This window comes from Miscanthus floridulus, chromosome 3, assembly GCF_019320115.1.
Source record: "Miscanthus floridulus cultivar M001 chromosome 3, ASM1932011v1, whole genome shotgun sequence".
Lineage (NCBI taxonomy): Eukaryota > Viridiplantae > Streptophyta > Magnoliopsida > Poales > Poaceae > Miscanthus > Miscanthus floridulus.
The window spans coordinates 151,329,937-151,341,411 of NC_089582.1; positions in this window are offsets into that span (position 1 = coordinate 151,329,937).

An 11,475-nucleotide genomic window follows, 5' to 3' on the forward strand; every position below is an offset into this window, starting at 1 on the left:
ATACTGACATGTCCGGTATGTGTAGGCAGATAGCAAGTCATGCACTGCTTGCACTTCTTGCTCTAGCTCGGCGCTCTTGAGGTCTTGTGAGGCTTCTTCGCTGTATGAAGACACAATGGACATACTTTCCATTGACTTGATCATAAGTGCATCATCACATTTGGATTTTCTATATAAATCAAAAAGTCTAGTCCAAATAAGATGAGCACCCTTCGAAGGTGGTTGTCCATTGAAGATTGACTCATCTTGAACCTCTGCATTCAATGTACTCAAAATAATATTAATAGCTTGAGCATTGAGTTGCACACATATCTCTTCCTCTTTTGATAAATTTTTGTAGTTGCTCCAATCAACTATAGAAAGAGGTATGCTTACATCCATAATATGCTCAACAAGAGGACTAATATCTCTAAAAGCATTGAGTACATGTATTGACCAAGGTAGAAAGTTTGAACCATTATTTTGGAGAAGAATTGGCTCCAACTCGATAGGCGTCGACATCTTTTTCTCACGGCGGTGAAGCTTTAGGTAGGAACCTCGCTCTGATACCAATTGAAAGGACCTAGGATGCCGCCTAGAGGAGGGTGAATAGACATTTCAAAAAATTAACACCTTTAAATGCGAAAATAATTAGAAAAGGGACTCCAAATTAAGAGTAATACCACCCCTCACAAGTTAGCCACAGAGTAAACAAGGTATAAAGAATATATCTAGAAGCTACAACCCTGCAACACAAAGTTAGAACAGAGATCAAATAATATTCAGCCCTGAGCTCTAATACCGGACGTGTCCGGTATGAATACCGGATGTGTACGATATATCCAATACTTGCTCCTTTCAATGTCTATCTTCAAACCAAACTATAGGCACCTACAGAGATGACAATATACATAGAGAACCTGCACAAGAGCTGGAGCAACACAAATATCAAATGAAATGCAAATTGAGACATGATATTTGTTTTACCAAAGTTCGAACTTGTTCGAGTCCTACTCTCTATTGAGGGTGCTACGGGCGACCCAGTGAAGGTCAGCCCTAGAGGGTACCACAAAGGTCACTCTAGCCGGAGTCTTTTTCAACTCCTTTTCCTCCTTCCACTAGTTGATTCCAAGATGATGGAATCGACCGTTACAAATTTTCCAAGGCACACCAACATCTCTTAGGTGCTCTCTGGCAACGCCTAACCATCTAGGACCGAAGAGTCCAAGAGTAACAAATGCGAATCATGAGATTCACAATATGCACAAGTGCTCAAGTGGTTGGATTGCTCTCCTTTTGAATTTCTCTCAACCCACAATTTGGTTTGGCAAATTTGATCAATCACTCACTAAGAGAGGGTTGGGAGAGTTGGCAAGGCTCAAAATGTGTGTGTGTATCAGCAGAATTAGCAGCCTCCAAAAGTGGAGGCTTGGGGTTATTTATAGCCTCCTTAGAAAAACTAGTTGTTTTATAGTCGTTGCCATATCGGACACGTCCGGTACTGCCCCAATGGTAACTAAGTTACAGTGTCAATGTGAGGCATCGAAACTCCTAATAAATGTCAGAACTCTCGACCGTCGGAACTCCCGACTCACGTTGGAACTCCCGACCCTCGGCATATTTGAAAACTAAGTAACTAAGTTGAAGTTTGTGAGGTGTCGGAACTCCTGACACATGCTGGAACTTCCGATCGTCGGAACTCCTAACCCTCAAGGCATTTGAAAACTAGCTGTTGGCCTTTGGTCGTCCATATCGGACACATTCGGTATGACCAGGACAGTGAACCTCCAAGTTAGTTTTAAGCGCAAGACATCAGAACTCCCGACCATTGCCGGAACTCTCGACGAACCAACTCAAGAACAACACTTTTATCATTGCTGGGCAAATACCGGACACGTCCAGTATTGCTAGACCAGCAAAAAAACAGATTAGCTCTTTTGTCTCTCAAACACTCAAAACTCACATGGGTTGGCTTGAGCACTTATGAAACATTATCTATCAACATGATGCATCCCTCTTAATAGTATGACATACCTATTAAACTCAAGATTAAAGGAAAAATGAATTTATACCGCTTGAGTTGACCTCTTTTGAATTAATATCGTCTCTTTCAATCTTCATCAAGTAAGGGTGCCGACATGTTGATATTGATATTTTCACTTGAGCATAGCCATCTTGAGTATGTGACTTGATTTCATTCATCAATTTTGAATAATCCCAAATGTATCAAGTCACTTCCATCAAATACTCCAATAGTGATTTAATCCTCCACATAAACATGGCCATCATAGCTTGATTAGTACCTCAACTAAATACAAATACTTCCTTCTTCACCCTAGCTAGGTTCTTCGGCCACCAAGTCGTCGCTTGCCCTTTACCCTTGCTTAGTACCTCGAAGCCTTTCCTTGCTATCTTCACCATCTCAAGCCATCAAGTCACATCTTGTGTTGAATCATTCATTCATTTGTATTGTTATTTTTTTCATTTTAATTTAGCAAGCTTCAAATATGAGACCATTCCATATGCAATCCCTTATGTCTCATTAATTAATTTTTACGAGCTTACTTTCACATAGTACATGGAAATCCCACAATAAAATAAGTCTTTACATGAATTCCATTTGCATTGTTGTCTTGTACTTAAACTAGATTGCTTATACAACAACATATCATTTTGGCTTTCATTAAGTACCTGTAAGATAACCTATTACCTGTCCACACTTAGCAAATAGGGTAGACCTTTAATCACGTTGTCATTCAATCATCCAAAAACCACTAAAGGGCTAGATGCACTTTTAGTATGCTGTGGCGGTGGAGCTCCAATAGCAGAGATGACATGCTGCATAAATCTAAGTAACTGCTGCTTCATCTGAAGCTACTGCTATTGCATGGCCTACTACTGCTGTTGGATAGCCTTCTGCTATCGCTGGAACTCATCCTGTCTAGCCTGAAACTGTGCAAATATAGTTGCGGTCTCCTAGGCCTGGCGAGCCTGATCCTACCTCATCCACTGAAGGATATCAAGTAGAGCGGGGTCTGTTTGTGGTGTAGGTGGAGCTAAACTAGAGCTATCGGCCTCATGATCATGTCGTCGAGGAGGCACCTTAGGGATATCCTGATAGTCATCATCTGAGCTATCGCTAGGGTTGCTCTTGACCATACACTCCTGTTGAGCATCTAACTGCTCCTCCTCTGTAGCTACAATGCCCCTAATAGTCTTATCCTACTAGGCTACAGTCTCTGGCACCTCTAGGCGATGGCTCGACTGGCTAGGTACACTTGACTTGTTGTGATAGAGCATCTGGGTCAAGTTATATGTAGGGAACTCGGTAGTAGCACCAGAATACTCTGCTAACATCTCTAGAGGCCTCACTATAACTGCCCTGTGAATCAGAAATGTAATCCAGTGAGCATACAGTAGCTGTCTATGTCCTCTGAATCCCTCTACAAGGGTATCCTCCATCTCAGAAAGGATGACATTCCATACATCAAAGATTGTCTGCTGCATTAGGGCGTTCAGTAGCCACAACTGAATGCGAGTCAATCTCTTATGATATCCCATCCTTGAAAGCAGGGTCCTCCTCATGATAGCATCTAGCAGTCTGGCTATAGGAGTAAGATCCCTAGGTGTCCTGCTCGACCCCTCACCGAATGGCTCTGTGAAGCAAGGGCGAACCAGATCTGTAGGAGGCACAAGACCGCCGTGAGGGCGTCTAGGAGGCTCTATATGTTCATAGCAAACCTCATGAATGTGGATGGGTGAATCCTATAACCTGAGAATCTCTCGGACCCTGAAGCTCATTAGCCTATAATCATGGCCTCAGAATGCAAAGTGAATAAACCTATGGCCTGGGTCAATATAGAGTGAAGTATAGAACTCATAGACCCAGGATGAAACATATCTACCTATCCATCCAAGTAGATCTGTCAGCCCTAGCAAGTAAGAGAGGTGTGGACGTATCTACTCTCCTACAGCTGCTACAATAGCCTCAATAGAACAGACCCTCTGAGACCTGAATGTAACCCCACTGTGAAGATGTGCATTATAAAAATCTTCCTGCAGTGGTGTGTAGAAACCCTCAGAAGCATGCTCATCCCTCCTAGGTGGGAACCACTCCTCGAACTGCACAAATTTGAGCTGCTGCACCTGCTTGGCCGTGGCGGCCCTCAAGTCTAGATGAGTCACTAGAGGCGGACCCTATGGTCTGGGAGGCGGACAAGAACCCCTCCACTGTGTCTCTACCCTCGGTGTCACCTAGGTACAGGTACGACTAGAGCAGTGAAGCTGTGGTGCCTGCTCTATCTCCTCTGGCTGCTCTCCCTCCTGAACCTACTCTGTCTGCTGCTGTGGCTCCGCCTAAGGCTGAGTCTCCTCCAAAGCAACACGACGTCCCTTAAGCACGACAGTCCCAGCTGGACTACCATGACAACGCTCAACCTGCTCTATAGTGTTGATGCAAAAGTGGATCTGCAAACACAAATGGCTAATACCCGAATCGATATCCAAAGCGTGCTAGTCGATTTGACCTGTTAATCGACAAGGATGAAGATACGAGCACTTTGGTCCTGACAACAGTGATACGCCCGGAAGTCACGTCCAAGAGGTACTCACGCGGAACTTGAGAATCGCCGAAGGTCGCACTGAAGCTATGCAACTCGCCGAATCAATGAGAACTCGTAAAAAGGAAAAATATGCAAATTGACAAAGTCGCCGAAAAGTAAGTAGATGCAAATAGGAGTAAAAATTGGTCTTGATATTGATTGCTTTTTTATTACATTGCCCCTCACTCTATATTTATACCCTGATCTAAAGAGACATAACCAAACACAACTAGGACACCAAGTCCATATCTAAGGAAACACGTGACTCTTACATGAATCATATTCTAACAAATATAGAAAAGGAAATCAACCCCTATCTATTTCCCTATCCGCCTCAATTATGATGGAAATCTCACCGACCTCCTTTCCATCGGCATACTTCCTGTTTCATCGGCAGTAGTCTTCAAGCCTTCCTTCATCGGCATTGACAATAACACCTCCAACCTTATCGGCAACGCCCGAGTCTAAATCAACCTTTCCATCGATCACCACCATTCATCGGCAACCATCTTTACAAGCTAATTTTCATCGGCTGTCAGCGTATACAGTAACTTTCCTCCTACCGATTAGCCCACTCTAATCATTTTAACACGTGCAAAAAAAAACGGTGTCAACACATGCCCCCCAATTTTGGAGTATAAAACCATTAATGCTCCGAAATTTACTCCAGATAATGTTTGCCTTCGCCCAATTACCGTAACTCATCCTTCAAGCTAAAACTTGATCTGTTATCAAATCTAATCAAATCTAATCCTGATTCACGCACCTCAGTAAATGTCGCACAATTGCCAACCACTCTTGCCTTGATTATGATTAAGATACCGAAACAATAATCTATCCGCAATATCCTAACATAATAATGCCGCCACTTTCAGAATTAAAATATCCTGTACTGATATCTCTTCCAAGTCATGATTACTTGCCATCAAATCATCTGTACAATCCCTTGATTATCATGCAAACAGTTACCATATCCATCTGAACCACCTCGACCTACATGCGCGCGGTATAGAGATAAGTCCAAAATACCCCTACTCCAAGCGGCTTATAAATAGATTTCTCCGGAACGCTCGTCTTCTACCCTCAGACTCCAATCTTTGACATTCTCTCTTTCTGGCGGCGACTCTGACGAACAACTGCGTGACCTCAACCAACAAGAACTTTTCTTCAGCATCAACCTCAAGTCTCCGGCTCGTGCCCCCATCTACCTCAAGATAATGGCAATCAACTTCGACGTCCCTGCGGTTCGTTCCACTTCCATTACCTTTTACCTGGATTCCTCTGGTCTTTGCGAGTTCATACAGTTGGTAATTTTTTTCTTTTCTTTTGTTCTTCGGATCCTCTAAACTTAGGAACTGCGCAATAAATTAGTTATTCCAACCGATCAGCCACATGTCCAATGCCTAGGACCAATGAGCAACCCAGATCCAACTGATCTGATTAATGCAGAGGTTAATAGAATCCCCTTTAGAGCTCAAAATTTCTCTCTGAATTTATGGAAAGATACATTCCGATCCTAGCCCAAAACCACCAAAGGGTGGAAAGATTGGTACTTGAGGGTCAATAGGTCGATGCAAGTACACTGGGCAGAACGGAAGCTAGACCAATGCATTAGGCTATCTATTGCCGATATGCAAAAGAACGAGTCAATGATGATTGCAGCTGCTTACTTCTGGTCAGACACAACAAACACTTTTATGTTTGGATATGGCCCAGCTACTCCCACACTTGCCGATGTCTACATGCTCACTGGCTTGGATATTTCAACTGCCGATGAAGGCTCCATCTATGGCAGAAAATCTGAATATAGGGTGAATACTCGCAACATCGACGGTTGGATGGGATACATTCAAGAATGCCAGAAGACTGGGACAGTTAACCAGAGGGAACATGCCACATTCTTGGATATGTGGTTAGAAAAATTTATCTTCTGTGGTCGATCAGTAGGACCAACCAACGCCTTCCTCCCCGTAGCTGAACTCTTGGCTAATGGTGTAAGGTTCCCTCTTGGCCGATACCTTCTGAGCTCCACTTATCATCTTCTTCATCAAGTGTCTCAGAAACTTTTGCTTGGCAAACCCATCGGCAACTTAGGAGGCCCATGGTGGTTTATCAACATGTGGCTGAATGCCCATATGCACAAATGTTTGCAATGGGACTTCTTTGCCCAACAATTCCCATGAGAAATTGCTGAAGACCACGTGCTTGGGGACGAGGAATCGGCAACACGCTCACCCCTCAATTTTGGTGAAGCCATAATTGTCCTTCCTGGAACAGAGGCCAATGAAGACCAGATCGGCAGATTCTTCCAAAGCTTCTACAATGGTCTTTCTCGTGATCATAGGGCCTGGGTACCTTATATTGACGAAGAAAACAGATTCCCCTTCTTTTCAACTTTGCCGATGACACTCTGAATCAGGATAATGAACTCATGATGGCCATCATCACTCCTAGGGCAATTCCAGTAAACACATTCGGTAGCGGGAAAAACACCAACATCATGTATGAATTTTATAACCCATCGGTAGTATCCCGTTAATTGGCTTTTGGGCAACTGCCAATCAAACTTTGTTTTGCCGATGTGATCAAACCCAGAGAAACAATCACCTACGGAACAAATTGGAGCAGGGTAGTGCAACTCTCCCCCAATGCCGATACTACAGATGTTGATATATCCGTCTAGACACTAGTATCTTTCATCACCGAATCATATAAGCAATGGTGGCGAGAGTGGAGGGAACAACTGTTTGCAACATCTGCTCACACATATCGGCATATGATCGACCCTGAATACGCCATTCCCAATGACACAGTAAGTTTCTTTTAACTCTCTTCTGCTTTTTCCTTTCATATATCGGTAACTAACTTTCTCATGACAGGTTAACAACCTAGCACCATCTATGAGCAAAAGTGGAAAACTCTTCGATCTTCAGCCTGTTTCCCCGATATCACCGATCGGCTACAATACCCCCACCTTAGCTACTTTGACTCACCATAAGACCCATGCCAAGACCATCACCTCCAAGTCCAAATTGGCTATAGCTAGGGCCACTCCATTGGCTGCTGCTACAACCCTGATTAAGGCATTCAAGGTAACAACCCTATTTATTTCTACTTATGCCGATCACAAACTATATTAACATTAATCATCAAGGAGTAAGAGCCGCTGCTGGATCATCATCGGCAATTCCTCCGATATCAAGCACCACTACTTCTAACAAACCTTTAGAGGTATTCCTTTGATTTTACATTTTATCTATTAAATATCATACCTTATACTTATTTTGTAGCAACAAATAGGTACATCGGCAAGCGTACCAGATGTCCAAGCTCCACAACCAACAAGTGTCGATGCCCCCCAGCTAATCGTTGCTGAGGCTCAAGCAAAGCGCAAAGCCTTAACAGATGCCGAGGCATAGCCAAAACAACAGAAGTCCATGCCGATCCCCACATCTGCCCCAATGTCTGCAATTCAGCCAGAATCAATCGATGCAACTGAGCAAGCAGTTAATCCTCCTGTACAGGACATACCATCGGTCATCATACCCCAAGAGCCAACCACCGATGAGGCCACAGAGGATATCCCATCGGCAAGCTCAGCCGATCCTCCACACGGCATACTCCAGGCTGCTTCCTCCAGCCAAGTACAGGAAATTGCCTTAAAACAGGTAAGCCGATTGACCTAGTTGATTTATAATATTCATACTTATCCTTAACTGACCTCTTTTTCTTTTCCTCAGGAACAAGACTCCCCAAACAGCCTATTTTCCTTTGCCATTGACGTTTCTGATGATGATGGAGAGGAAACAAGTTCTTCCCTTGCACTGGGAACAATATCGGTAGAAATTAAGTCTAAGTTGGAAGCTCTCCTGAACTTGTTACAGCAGGATACCGCCCAATTGGTAGATGATTTGGACCCCACAAAGGCAATTTTCAAAACAATCCGTGGCCAGGTCCCTACCGATGTCGAAGAAGTACTTTTCCCAGCAGCCCATTTAGAAAGCCGCCAACTGCAATATCAACGGGCTGCTCAACGCATTGCCGATAGAGCAGCTCAGGCTCAACTCAAAGAAGAGATGCTACAACTGAAACAAATTGCCAATGAGAAGCACAAGGGCATCGGCAACTTGTAGACTTCGGGCGCTGAACTTAAGCAGAAAATCTTAGATTTATCGGTAAAGAAGATGGCTCTATTGGCTAAATTGAAAGAAGTCGAGGCAGCCTTAACTCATGCTCAACAAGAAGAAAGCCAACTACCCAATGCCATCAAGGCCCATCAGCAAGAAAGAGACATCCAGGCTCACAAAGCCTTGGCCATGAAGAAAAAACTCAAGCCTGTGGAGGGTGCTGCCGGTGAAGACATCAAAGAAATAAAGGAAGCCGACCAGATTCGCCTGCGTGCGATATTGGCTATCCAATCCCTGTTAAACTTGTAAATCTTGTCTATTGCATCGGCACTTTATGAGACATTGACATCCTTGTATAATTCTAGCCGATAGGACTGTTATCAGCACTTATACTTTTATGCATCCATCCAGATACTAGGGTAATATTTCTTTAAATATTTTCCATTTAATGCTCTGGGAAACACGACCCCTTCGAGGGTTTCTAGAATATATGCATTACCAGGAACAGGCTGATTTATCCGATATGGACCTTTCCAATTAGGAGACCACTTTCCAAACTTTGAACTTTTAGTCCCAATCGGTAAAATTAATTTCCAGACCAGATCTCCATCGATAAACTCCTTTACCTTCACCTTCTTGTTATACCATCTGGCTACTCTTTTCTTATTTTCTTCGATGCTAACTAAAGCCCTTAACCGATGACCCGCCACATCTTCCAACTCATCCTTCATAAGAGTATCATAATCATCGGCTGTCAGCTGATTTTGAGAACGTATTCGCCTAGAGCCAATTTTAATTTCCTAAGGTAATACTGCGTCGTGTCCATATACTAACTGATAAGGCATCACTTTGGTTGCACCATGACATGACATCCGATATGACCACAAGGCTTCATTTAATACTGTATGCCACCTCTTAGGATTTTCTTTAATTTTGCGCTTAATGAGTTTGATGATTCCTTTGTTAGAAGCCTCAGCCTGACCATTAGCTTGAGCATAATATGGAGAAAAATTTAAAACTTTAATTCCCATACCTATAGCAAACTCATCAAATTCTCCCGATGTAAACATAGTACCCTGATCGGTAGTGATAGTTTGAGAAATACCAAATCGATAAACAATATGCTCTTTCACAAAATCGATCATATTAGTCGATGTCACCTTTTTTAAAGGAATTACCTCAACCCATTTTATGAAATAATCAGTAGCAACCAGAATAAATTTATGTCATTTGCTCGATGGCGGATAAATCTGACCGATGAGATCGATAGCCCATCCCTGGAACGGCCAACGTTTAATTATAGGGTTCATAGCCGATGCAGGCGCTCTTTGAACATTACCAAACTTTTGACACCCCTGACATCCTTTAAAATACTTAAAACAATCTTCAAGAATAGTCGGCCAATAGTATCCATTCCTTCTGATCATCCACTTCATCTTGAAAGCCGATTGATGCGCTCCACACATTCCTTCATGAATTTCACCCATCAAGTTTTTCGATTCATCACTGCTAACACATCTGAGTAAAACTCCATCTATAGTTCGATAATATAATTCATCATCGAGGAGCACATACTTGGTAGCTTAGAACTTTATACGTCTTTCAACCTTTTTATATGGATCCTTTAAATAATCGACAATCTCCTTTCTCCAGTCATCGGTATCGACCACCGATGTTAGCACTTCCTGAATAGGCTGATACCCTGAAGCGTGCTGAGCTAGTCGATTAGCCTCTTCATTATGCAGTCGAGAAATATGTTCAAGACGAAAATCTCTAAACCTTTTCAACAATTGCAAACATCTTTCATAATACGAAATTAAAACTTCACTTCGGCATTCATAAATCCCAGCCAATTAATTTATAACTAGCATAGAATCACCAAAGATTTCAATAGCATCGGCACGTATCTCCTTCAGTAATTCTAACCCTTTCATCAAGGCTTGGTATTCAGCCTGATTGTTTGTCGATGTAGCAACAATCGGCAATGAAAACTCATACTTTCTTCCTTGAGGTAAAATCAACACAATGCCGATACCTGCTCCTTCACCACATGTGGACCCATCAAAGAAAAGTGTCTAAGGAGCAACCTCCAGAGAGTCCACTATATTACAATACTGAGTGACAAAATCAGCCATAACCTGCCCCTTAACTGCCTTAATCGATTCGTAACGTAGTTCAAATTCTGATAATGCTAAAATTCACTTGCCGATTCTACCACTTAATATCGGTATCGACAGCATATACTTGACTACGTCGTCTTTGCATATGACCGTACATTCAGCAGATAACAAATAATGTCTTAATTTGACATAAGAAAAGTATAAACACAGACATAATTTTTCGATGGCCGAATACCTTGTCTCAGCATCCACTAATCTTCTGCTCAAATAATAAATAACATGTTCTTTCCCTTCAAATTCTTGAATAAGAGCTGAACCGATAACGGTATCATCAGTTGACAAATAATGGACTGAAAGCCTTGATCCTTCCCGACAGATTAGATATGAATCTTCTAATGAAATTAATCTTACCGATCAAAGATTGCAATTCAGTTTTATTGGTAGGAGCAACCACCTTGTTAATTGCATCAATAGACTTCCTACTGATTTTGATGCCCCGCTGATGCACCATAAAACCCAAAAATTGACCTATCGATACACCAAATGCACATTTATTAGGATTCATCTTCAATCCATGCTTCCTTGTGCACTCCAGTATCTTTCGTAAATCGGCTAGATGTTTTGTGATATCTCCAGACTTAATCACTA